General features: G+C 37.6%; 1 long non-coding RNA gene across 1 annotated transcript; it reads left to right on the forward strand.

The window, feature by feature from the left end:
- Positions 1–3,399: 3,399 nt before the first annotated feature.
- LOC133277315 (uncharacterized) lies at positions 3,400–11,472 on the forward strand. Its single transcript, XR_009746151.1, has 3 exons — positions 3,400–3,561; positions 3,769–3,898; positions 11,251–11,472. It is a non-coding gene; the product is annotated as an uncharacterized LOC133277315 (long non-coding RNA).
- Positions 11,473–11,934: the final 462 nt, after the last annotated feature.

Below are 11,934 nucleotides of genomic sequence, written 5' to 3' on the forward strand. Positions count from 1 at the left end.
TGAGTAGATGAGAAGGAGGCTGTTTTCTCAAAACCTGTTTAATATTTCTTTATCAGAATACCTGAGCTTAGACACTTACTGAGTAATTTGTTTATCTGCTTCAATTTATGAATATATTACCAAGATGTCATGTATGTGATATTAAAAGGAATCCTCTTTAAAAAAAAAACAACAACAAAAGATAATCCCCCTTCGTCTGTTGTGTTTAAAGGTGTCCCTGTAAACAAAACACTAAGACTTAGATGGCAGTGGAAACTGCTGCTGCAAACATCTGCTAAGAGATGTTTTATACAGTATATTTAAAAGTATTAACAACTCAGAGCAAAATAAATACATGTTACTATGCATCTTTTTAATTAAGCATGAAGAGAAAAAGATTTTCCTTTCTCACCTTTGCACTACAATGGAAGTAAAACTAATTACATGCAAAGAGGAGGGAGTGGCTTGTGTTTTTCTATGTTAAATCAATACGTTATTAGCTGAGCAAGAACTAAAGCAGTGCATCTAAAATACTGGCTGAAGCACCGTCAGTAAAACTTAGGGCCACTTTCCTGCAGGTACCTCCTCATCTGCGCGTTGCTGCTGGCTTCCCAGGGTGAAGTGCTGGGAGTTACAGGGCCAGTCTATGCAGTGGAAGTGCTGGTGGCTTTTAGCCTAGGTGAATGATCTTGGGGAGAGCTCTGCAAGACACCCTCGGCTACTCTCTTCTTTCTTCTGCCTGCATTTATTATTTGTTACTATGCTCTGTTCAGTCTGAGACCAAGGTATAAGCTCACAAACACCTAGAATAACTCTTCTGTGTTTAGCAATTGGGTATTAGGTGGCTTAGATAGACTGTTTGGGGGGGGGGGGGGGGGGCTTGGTGTTTTTTTTTTAGCAAGCCTTTCTATGTAAAATCTCTTTTTTTCTTTTTTTCCCCCCCCCCTGCTGAAAGGAACCTGATTATCAGTCTGAGTTCCTTTTTAAATTGCATCAGCAAACCTGTTTAGTGTGTAGGATAAAAGCATACACAGAAGCACAGCCGGCAGGACTTTTAAGCACCTAGTTATTGTATTGAACTTGTAACTCTAAAGACCTTGAAATATCATGGGAGAACCTGAAAAGGTATTTCACTTTTCTTATAGTTTCCTGTAGTTAACTTAAATGGCACAATTTGCTTGAATTTGTTGGCATAATATGGACTAAGTTAAGAATGTCTTTAGGGTTTATTTTGCTTAAAGTTCCATGGGCATATGTAGAAAATAGACTCTCCTAATCGTTGACTTTAGTGGAGAAAATTTAAAAATGCTCTCTTTCATGTCTAAGCAAGTTTTTTCACTTAAAGGAAGACACATCTACTGTTGGCTCCTTATTGTGAAAGAGAAGCACCTCAGCAGGAAGGATGGCTGTGGCTCCCTGTGCCATTCCGTGGGACGTGCATGTGCCCATAGCTTTCCATACAGTGTCAAACTCCCTTTCAACTGCAGGTGCTGCAGCATGATGGGAGCTCCCGTAGCTGGAATGTGATCTCCAGTGTGGGTGTTGGAGGTGGGTGACTTTAAATAGCAGTGTTATGTAAAAAGGGGTTTGTGTTTTATCTACTTTACTTACATATATTTCCAGTCCTTATGGCCGGTATTTACGAGACCTCAGTGTTCCCTCTCTGAGAAGACATGTAAAGCTGGGTAGCCTTCGTAGTCTTACACCCAAAGAATTTTTGTTTTAACAGCTCATAATTTCTGATTTTTATTAGAGTTTCTTCGTTTCTGTCCCTTAATGGGGATAATGAAGATACAAGTGATGCTTGAAGCTGCTTTCTGCAGATTAAGGTGAATGTATTTGTAAAGCCAGAATAATATTTTAGTATTTTTTAAGTATATCTCATTGGGAAAAAAGCAAGCCAGTCAGACCTTTCAAGGTGAATGCAGATCATCATAAAAGTTTACTATATTAACAAACTTGTGACTGATCACTCTCCTACTCCTCCATAGGGAGATGCTTCTTCCTGAGCTATTTTTTCCCAGCAGAGCAAAACCTATCTTTTTCTTTCCATAAGCACATCTTTTTCACAGTATTTCTCAGCATTTCTATCACAGATCAAGAACTCAATGTTTACTTCTGAAATATTCTCTGCTGACATCCACAGAACTTTTTGTGCCCTTCAGATTTAATTTTATATGGAATAATGTGTATTATGTAGGTCCTGTTTTCAGTTAAGCTGTATTAGGTAACTATGCTCTTCTTTCATATCTCATAGCAAAGTATCAATATCCAGATGGCAGTGTGCTGGGATAAAATAGCTACAGGCTTGGCTGCTACTGTAAAGCCAAGAACTAACATTTTAGCCTGTGTGATAAATAAAACTGAGGTTGCGGCTCTTGGCGTATTAGAGTTGCACTAAATAATGCTACAGTGCTGTTTATTACCGGTTTCATTGGATAATATGCTGCTATAAAACCTGCTTGAAGCTTTTATTAAGAGTACTCTGTCATTATAAAAAGGTGCCTACAACTTCTTTATGATATTGACAGTGCAGGAATTACTTTGTTTGTGTTGGCTTCCTGGCTGTTGTCTGGGGAGGGCCTTACCTTCTCCCACCTTCTGTAGGTATTAGGATCCATAAATGCCTCCTGGGAAGAGAATGGCTCTAGAGCCTATGGTTCAAAGGGTATTTTAAAGGTATTTTTATTTTTTTTCTCTTTGCTCTTTCTGAAGTTTATTTCAGTTTTTAATTTCTTGCTTCAGTTAAAATTCAGGTGATGTTCCCTGTGGCATAAATCATGCTACTGTGTCCCTAAGTAAAATTTAACCTTAGCCCACCTGGATAGCTGTCTGAGGGAAGGCTGCAGAAGGGTGAAGACACTTTTGTACTGGATAAGATGATGGGAAGACTTGGTAGTAGGGAAGGATCTAGGAATCTTGAATCACAGACTTGTTTTCTTATTCAGTTTCTGGCACTCTCTGGCCTAACTCTGTTCCTGTAACCTCTGCGCCTCTGTTTACCTAACTGCAACCCTCTGCTTTTCTCGGAAATATTCAGATTTAAATTGGTGCCCATACATAATTTGTTAGACTGTTGTGCTTTTGAGCAAAAGCAAATTATTAATGCTGTTACTGGTTTGTTAGCTAAATGCCATTAAATTTCCATATTCCACAGATCTTTGATGTCCGTAGGCACTTGTTTGTGGTGCATCTCTCCAAAAATGCAGAACTGAACTCAAACCAGTGGGATGTGGTACTAATATGGTGCCTGTGGGATTTAACAAAAACAATAGATCAATGAGTGAAGAAGCCCTTGCATTGTTCAGTCTGTAATCCTCATTTGTGAGAGAAACCTGCTATCTAACTTAGTGACAAATACTCTCTTTTTGTTCTATTTTCTTGTTCTACATATATCCACTTTTTGCCTTTACAGGTTGCACTCAAGAGCAGAAGCAGCGAGGTCCACGATGGGAAAAATGAATCCAGCAGTCCCTCCTAACTTGTACCCACCTGAGTGCAGGAAGAGACCTCATACAAAGCAAGAATGCATTTGGGCTTGTGGCTCTTTTTAACCATATTTAATCCAATTCAGAGTTAATGGTAAGTAATTTGTCTTGTGTATGCTAAGATTCCTTAAATAAGGCATTACAGTAGTGTCACTTTCCTTTGTAATTATTGGGTTCTGTCTAACAGAATGCATAAGAAATATTTCCAGATACATTAGCTTCGGTCCTATTTCTGTTAAGAAAATCATGTGGTGCAGATGACAATCATTGTAACAATTGTTCTTCTTTCTTTTTCATCTAGGTGAGCTCAGTGAAACTGGCCTAAGCATTGCTGAAGAAGGGAAGAACAGAGTTGGAAGGCAGGAGCTATTTCAAAGCAGGATTCTTCTTTCTGTAACACTCAAACATGGAAACTTTACAAACTTCATTAGGTAGAGTATTGATAATAGTGTAATATGAATAGTACTGCATGATATAATATTGCACTGCTTTATTGTTCAGTGATCATGTGCAGCTGCATTAAATAAATGTGCATACACTAGTGGCTTAAATGAATATTATGAGAGCAGTAAATCAGAAAGGTGGATACTAGAGGAAATGCTACTAGATTTTTTTAAGCCAGTGTTTTTTTTTCAGCTCTTTCCATAACCTTTAGTTCTTTTGTTTCTTGAGAAAGATGAAATGAAGAAAAATACTTTTTCATTCAAGAAATTGAAGCTAGTTCAACTGCTTAACCAGAAAGACTTCACAGTCCTCTTAGCTGCTGCAGTATCTTAATGCTTTGTCCAGCAGAAAATAGCACTTGTAGTCCTGTCCTATGAACATAAGCATCTGTAGTGCCACAGCATGTGCTGCTCTTTCTTCTTAGGGCTTCCCTTGTCAGAGCAGTTGTGAAATGTCTGCTGTGGCACAGCCCTCTGAGACCTCTTGCATCTAAGGATGGAATTTGTGAGTCTTTTTCTATCTGGAACTTGTGGGAGCGCCCTCCTGAGTCCAATAGTTCTCAAATATTGCAAGAATGGATCTGACAGTGTTGTCTGGGAGATGTGACTGGCTTAACTATTATTAACATTTCTTAAGTGCCTTACGATGGAGGGGAACAGTCATTGCCTTCGTTTTTACAAATTGGAGAACTGGCATGTAGGAAGAATGGATTTCTTCTATCTTCTGTGATTTTTGACGCAACTAATTAGGTGATTGTCATGAGATATAACAACCTGGCTCAGGAGAATGGCACTGGGGAAGGATGCCGATATGTTCAGTATGGCACACTGCTTCTCCCTCCAGAAACGCCTAATGTAGTAAGCAGGGTCTTCCCTCCAGTGAGGAGATTTAAAAGGGTTGATGAGCCTGAGGCTGTCTCTCCATCAGATAGCTTCATTATAGATCTCTTCCAGGGAAGAAATGAGGTACTGCAACACGTTTCTAGGAGCTACTCTTGTTTTTAACGATTACTCACTCTGCCTCCTCCTGCTTTCTTTCACAATAGAGTGGCCTTTCCCCAGGATAAGCTGATTCACTTCACGGCTGGCATTTGCAGTTTTCCTGCACTTACTTAGCCTTTCAGGCAGGAACGGTTTCTTCTGGGCTAGGAATTTAGTTTCTCTTTAATAGTTTATTTCGCTAAGAATCAGAATCTGTCCAGCTGTTACAAACAATAGTGGATTTGATGTGCATCAGTAAAGAATTAGAGATGTGTGTTTTCCATATAGAAGATAAAGAGTCTTAAAGCCTGCTTTAAAGGAAGATAAACCTTGGAGAGCTTTACTTGGATGTACAGTATCCCCTATTCTTTCATTTTTAAAAACAGTATTAAGTGATTTTTTTTTTCAAGAAAAGAGAAAATAATTTAATCTTTTTGATTGCATTTTTTCCTTAGTCTCACAGTTGTAAGATAAATGTTCAGAAATATGAGTTGGTAAGGTTAATGTGATTAAAATGAATATGTGATAACAGGTTCTGCATGTTAAAGATTAAGAGTTCAAGTTATAGACTCTGGAGTGAAATGCTCCATGAGCATTGGGGAATTTGGTTTGTGCAAAGAGTGCAGGCTTAGGCCCACGGTTGCAGTTGAACACTTTCATCCTGTTTGCTGCTTTTTTATCTTGACTGATCTGCACAGAAGTTTCTCAAACACCGTAGTATCAGGGTAAAAATGTAATGTGGGGGGACAGATAAGGAAATAATTTCAGGCCAAAAATTGGTGTAAATATAGATTAGTTTTACACAAATTATTCACATTTACAAAGATCAGTTTATAGCATTTTGACTGCACAGTAGTTAATTCTTTATGTATAAATTGAGCCTTTATACAGATGTAATTCCATATACAACAGTTAATCTCTTTGAGTGCAAGTTGAAAATATATTATAAATTAATTTATGTAAGTTATGACTTTCTGCAGTACTTCAAGGTGGTTACCTGCACTAAAGTTGAGTCTGTATGTGCTTAATGAAAATTAGATGTGAAATGCAATATGTAGAGGACAAAGAAGCATTGAAATAGTTACTGCTCTTAAAAAGACAAAGGTACCTCAGATAATTCTCCTTTCTTAATCACTTGAGAATTTGATGCGTAGTTCTGTTATGAGCAGCTTGGAGTGAACAAACTGGAAATATTTTAGAAGCAGTGTTAGTATGGAATATTACTGCTCAACTTTTGTGAAGCCTACTTTTCTTCTAAAATGCTTTTTGTTTTAAGAAGCTAATTTATAGACAGTCTTCCATTGGTCAAGAAAAGCATCTTGGACTTTGGTGGAGAGACAAGCCTAGCTATTAGATCTGTGAAATTTGCTAATGTTGCAACCATTTAAATCAAGTGTTTGTTTACATAACAGCAGTGGTATTTCTCTTCCTCTTCCTTGTGTTTTTTTCCAACTAAATGTTAGGGGTGGTAGTTACAGTGACTGCTAAGTGTTTAAATGATAACACCATTATGTGAAGTGATTTTTTGAAATGAGAGATTCCAGTGAAGAATTACATCTGCTCTCATCTCCTTCAAATCATACTCTCTGGCTGTGCAGATTATGATTGATTTGTTTGTGACAGATTGCAGGAAACAGTCATTGATTTTTCAATATTTTACCTTAAAATTATTTACAGTTGTAACCAAGGGGAGGTATTTCCATGGGCTGTCAGCCCCTGAAAGACTGGGATAATATTCCCTGCTCCCTGACAAGACAAATTACCCGTAATGAGTGCAGTAGCTGAAGGGTATACTTTTATTTTAAAATATGTCAATAACCCCAGTGACTAAACGAATATTGATTCAGCATAATGAAGCCTGAGTAATGTGAAAATGAGCTCTTCAAGGAGCATGGTAAAGACTTTCTTTTTAGCTTGTAGCAAGAAGCTTTTCATTCTTACTGTTAGGTAGTTGAAATGTGCAGTCTTAAACAAGTCATTGTTAAGCAGTAGTAATATGCAGAATAATGTAAGAATAGAACTTGAGGCGTTTTTTTTTTTCTTTTGTCTTTCTTTCCCCTCCACCCCAAGTTCTTTTTCTTCAATGAGTTTCAACAAATTAGATATTTAAAGAGAAAAATACAGGTTATCTAGGGCAGAGACAGAATTACTATTGGGGTTAATGTCCTTTGCAGTAGTGTTTTTCAGCCATCTTAATTGGCATTATTAAAGTGTATTCTGCATATATGGCTATGGAAAGTATTTAAATAAACTGTGGATTTAATTTCATACTATTGATTTCTTGGACATACTGATGTGTGTTCTCTGTGATCAGTCCAATATTCTTGTCCTTTAACAATTTAGAATAGCTGGCTTATGAGAACCTAAATGTACTGTGTTATAAAACTTAGTTACCATAGTGCGCATTTTTTGTTCCAGTGCCTTGTAACACTGCATGTTTCTTACCAAATGAGAATTTCAAGTAGTAATTCATTTAAATTACAGCAATTTATGCAGTGCCATAGGTGTGGTGTGGAAAAGCATCTAATAGATTAATATGGATGTACTTCAATTGTTCAGGGTAAGGATTAGATTAAAGACCATGTTGAGGTACAATTTTTTTAACATTAAAAATACCGAAAACAAAAAAAAAACCCTGTCATTTGAAATGATCAGTTTGCCATTTGTATTCAAGAGCATTGTGCAGCACTGGGAAGGCTCTGCAAAAGCACTGGGTATAAATAGCTGTGTAATCCAGACATACACAGAAAGATATTTTCTTGAGGTGTTTGTGTATAATGTGTCAATTATGAAATAATGTCATAGCCAGAAGCATTTAGTGAGCATGTTTGGTCAGGAAAATGACTTTCCTTATTTTCTGAGGGCTGACTTCAATTGCATCCAGCTAGCTTGTGAAAATCTTCAGAAGGATGTTTTCCTATCAGCACACAGGTGATTTTATCCAAATGTCATTCTTTTAGCACCACTAGAAAGTATTTCAGGAGACACTAGAGAACCTGTGGCACTGAGAGTTAAATGGCAACCCTGGAATGTGAGATATGTTACTTGTATTAATTCGTTAGTTTTCAAAAAAATGAGATGTACATTTGAGCAGGTTGCAACTGTAAATAATTGTAGGTTTGAGAGGGTTTTCTGTGCAGAACATCTGGGATTCGCATAATACTAGAGAACTGTTAACAGTGAGGGAGTAATAACCTCAAATATACAGCAGTGACAACAGGAGAATTTGGGGCTCTTGTTAAATGTTACCCATTGAACCTTAATTTCCTGCTCAGTGGTGTTTTACACATCCAAAAGTCTCTGCCTGTTCTCTTTGTTTCTTTGGCCAACAGCAAGAGAATGGGAAGGGAAGGTCCCTTTTGGTAGCTTTCTCACAGTAGCGAGGGAGACTGTTCAGGGGTGAGTGCCAGTTCTGATGCAGACTGAAGGGCAAATAAATATTTTTTTTGACTACGTCTCCTTTTCCTGAGTAACACTGCATGGTACCAAACTGAACAAAAGCAGATACTGCTGAAGATACAGTTGACAGCTAAACGAAAGTGGTCTCTGCTTGCAAGCCATTTGCTTCTTTCACTTGCAACACAGGTAATATCTCTTGCACTGCTTTTTTTCCCCAAAACAAGTTTGCTTTTTAAATACCTGCCTGCCTGGCATTCTGTTTCAGGCCTCAACTGAGCTGTGTGCTTGGCAACACAGCAAATGGTGCATTTTTTTGGCTGCAGGAAGCTGACAAATGGCTTGCAAGGTCTGTGGGTGATACTGGAGATTGATGGTGGTGGTACCTTGAAAGCTCTTAAATTTATTCACACATCTCTCTTTTACTGTTAGAACTGTACAATTTCTAGTTCCCTTTTAGGTGACTATGGAGAAGAAAAAACCCAACAAAACAAACAAGAATCCCAAATAATTAATCAGTTAAAAGTTCTTGTGGCATTTGGGATCTCCTGGGAGCAGAACATAAACCCAATAGCTGCTGAGTTAGGTAAAAATAAAAGCAGAAAACATTGAAATAAAGGTCACAGGTAAGAACAGAGTAATCTCCTCTGTGGCAGAGAAGAGGCTGTTGGTAAATCATGAAGGGCTAATGTTTAGGGGTCCCTTGACACTTGGGGACCTGCAGGTTTTGACCCACTTCAGTTCATTTCAGATCTGACATGAAGACAGTCACGTCTTCATGGTGATTTTTCCAAATGTCATTCCTTTAGCACTGCTAGAGAGTATTGGTATGTTGTTGTAGTAGGAAGGTGTTAACGGTGTGGGTGATTTTGTGTAGCAGTTCAGATCTGTATACCTATTTAATTGTCAGGTTCCACTATGAATAAAGTAGCAACCAAAACTGATAGTTGATTTGACTTTTTTTTTATATATTTATTCTGCCTCAGTGTTCTGTGCTCTACAGATAAACTGTAAACTTGTTTCAGTTCATTGAAGGGGTATTGGAGGGAGAAGGGTGTGTAAATGTAGGTATGAAAATTGTGCTTACTGGCTAAGCCTTGTTCCTCCCAGTTTGTTTGTTTGAAATCGAAGAACTAGTATGTGATGGAACTTGAATCAAGAGAATTCATTTAAGTGGGCAGACAGCAGAATTTAAAATTCACTAATATGTATGTCATGGTTAGTTGAAGCTCTGTGCTCTACACATGTTGAAGTTGTTTCTTTTTGTTTAATTTATGAAATTGCTTATGAAATTGCTTTTATCGAAAGCAATTTGATAAATTGCATATATTTTAATTTTATAAATTGCATATATATTCCATATATGCAGAACATTCACATTTTCTTGGAACAACCACATTATGTACTAAAAGCTCCCACTAAATTGAGATAGTATTGTTAAAATCTTCTGTATGTTGATTCATGGTGAACTGTTAGAGAGAGGTAACCCTAAAAGAATATATGGAGGATCCAGGATGCTTTGAAAATCTTACCTAACTGCAGTGGTTAAAAAGGCATGGCTGGCTTAATGCATCAGAGTTTAAATCTGTGTTTGGAATTATGGAAACAAGTTGAGAAACATGAACTGAATTGATTGTTTATCATTTTCCTTTGTAAATGAAGAGAGAAGTTGTATTGTGTTTTGCTGTGGCCTTTAAGGAAGGTCCACAGTGTCTTAGTTTTATTAACTTATCTTTTAATATCAAGTGTCATTCCCAAAATGAAGTAATGTCCTTGGGCTGGTGGCAACAGGTGGAGTTGCAGAATTCATAAATAATTCAGAGGACAGATAAAGGATAAAGAATTTTTCTTTTTTTTTTTTGTCATTTGAATCTTTATTATATGCATACATTTCATTTTAGATATGGCATCATCTGAATTCATTCAGTATGATGATTGCACTGACCTGTCATACTTATTTTGATATCCCCTCGAAGGACCATATGCTCTGTCCTCAGCACGAAAAAGGATGCAAGATGCTAACCAAAAAGGCAGCTACATTCCTGTGGGGATGAAGACCCTCGCTTCCTGTTGTCATGTCAGTAGATGTGCAGCTGCAGTGCAGTTGTTAAGTCAGGGCCATGACTAAATGGCAGTGTAAAGGTGGAGGAAAGGGCAAACCCCCTTTGCATCAAGGTGGTGTATGGCATTGAAAGCTCAGCTGTCACTGAGGCCAGTTGGTGTGAAGAACCTGCCATGTGGAAGATGAAGAAGATTAAAGCCAGCTAGAAATCTGCCAAGGTGGAGGTCTGCCATGGTAGCTTTAATGTGGGAATACAATTAATTACTTAGCATGTTGGAAGTGGGGTTGCCGTGCACACAGCCTTCCAGGGATGCATGTGAGTTAGTCTAGTTGTGCAAGGCTCAGGGATTTTTCTTTCACTAATCCATGCTCTCCTTTCATCTTAAAGAAGCTGCTTGCATAGCCCAGCAAATCTCGGGATAATGTTTCTTGGGAAAACACATAGTTGTAGTTTGCCTCTTTGCTAATTCTGTTTAGTTGTTGCATCTGGTCCTTCATTGGATTTGGTGATACTTTTCTGTGAGCAAGTGGTGTATTTTCTAGAAGTTACAGAGAAATCCACTGGTTTCGATTTCAACCATGTTCCATAAGTAATGAACTGCATGATGTCTGATTCTTTCTGGCTAATGCACTGGCTGGTGCTTGCAGTTCTAGTTGGTGGATAACAGGTCCTTGTTATAGTTACCTTTGTATGCAGTATTAATGTGATAAGGATGCAACCTAAAATATTTTTATGGTATTAGGTGTAATTGCAGCAGTGAGTGGTGATTTGTATGAAATACATGGTCCATTGGGCTCATGCCAGTGGCAGAAGGAAGCCAATTAAGTGCAGGTTAGTGAAATGCAGTAACTAGAAGCTATGAATGTGAATGATAACTATGCAAAATTGTTTCTTTTCTAGATCCTGCCATCAATGACTGAGCTTCCCTGAAATCTTCTTATCAGTTACAGATGAGAAGGGTAACAAGAAGGAGGAGTGCTTAAGTGGTTTTAATGACAGTTATTTTCATCTATTTATCAAATGACGGGTTGTCTTTTTTCCCTCAAAACTTGATTGTCATGACAAAATGCTTTTGGAAGTCATCTGTGTGAAATAAAACTGACAATTTTGGGGCTACAAAGAGCTATTGTGTCTTTCTATACAATGTTGTCATTATGGTAAACCGCTGGAAAGTCTTTATTTTTGAAGTGATTTAACTTGCATACTTCATTCATTTATTTGAATGCCTGTTGAATACCATGTGAAAAGTTTCTTGCCAGAGTTCTTTTATTCAGTGGAATAGTTACTCTTACAATGTTCAATTTATTATTGTCTAAATTACTGTTGCCTTAGCCTCCTGCAAAATGTTTCTTTTTAGTAATTCTTAAGCAAATAAGGAATGAATGAAGTTTTGTCCCGTTCGTGTTTTGATCGGCATGTTTTTCCTTTCCGTGAAAGCATCTTCAGTTTTCAGAATGACAGTATTACAAAGAAAGGTGCTTTGCTTTCTTTTCTTTTCTTGCTTTTTCCCAACAGAAAATGTGTTTTGTGCAATGATTTTTTTTTTTAAATATGTAGACTGCCAAGACACAGTAACTGGAAGGA

This window comes from Pezoporus flaviventris, unplaced genomic scaffold, assembly GCF_033815535.1.
Source record: "Pezoporus flaviventris isolate CSIRO_AGI_PZ_B2104156 unplaced genomic scaffold, CSIRO_AGI_Pfla_v1 ptg000054l, whole genome shotgun sequence".
Lineage (NCBI taxonomy): Eukaryota > Metazoa > Chordata > Aves > Psittaciformes > Psittacidae > Pezoporus > Pezoporus flaviventris.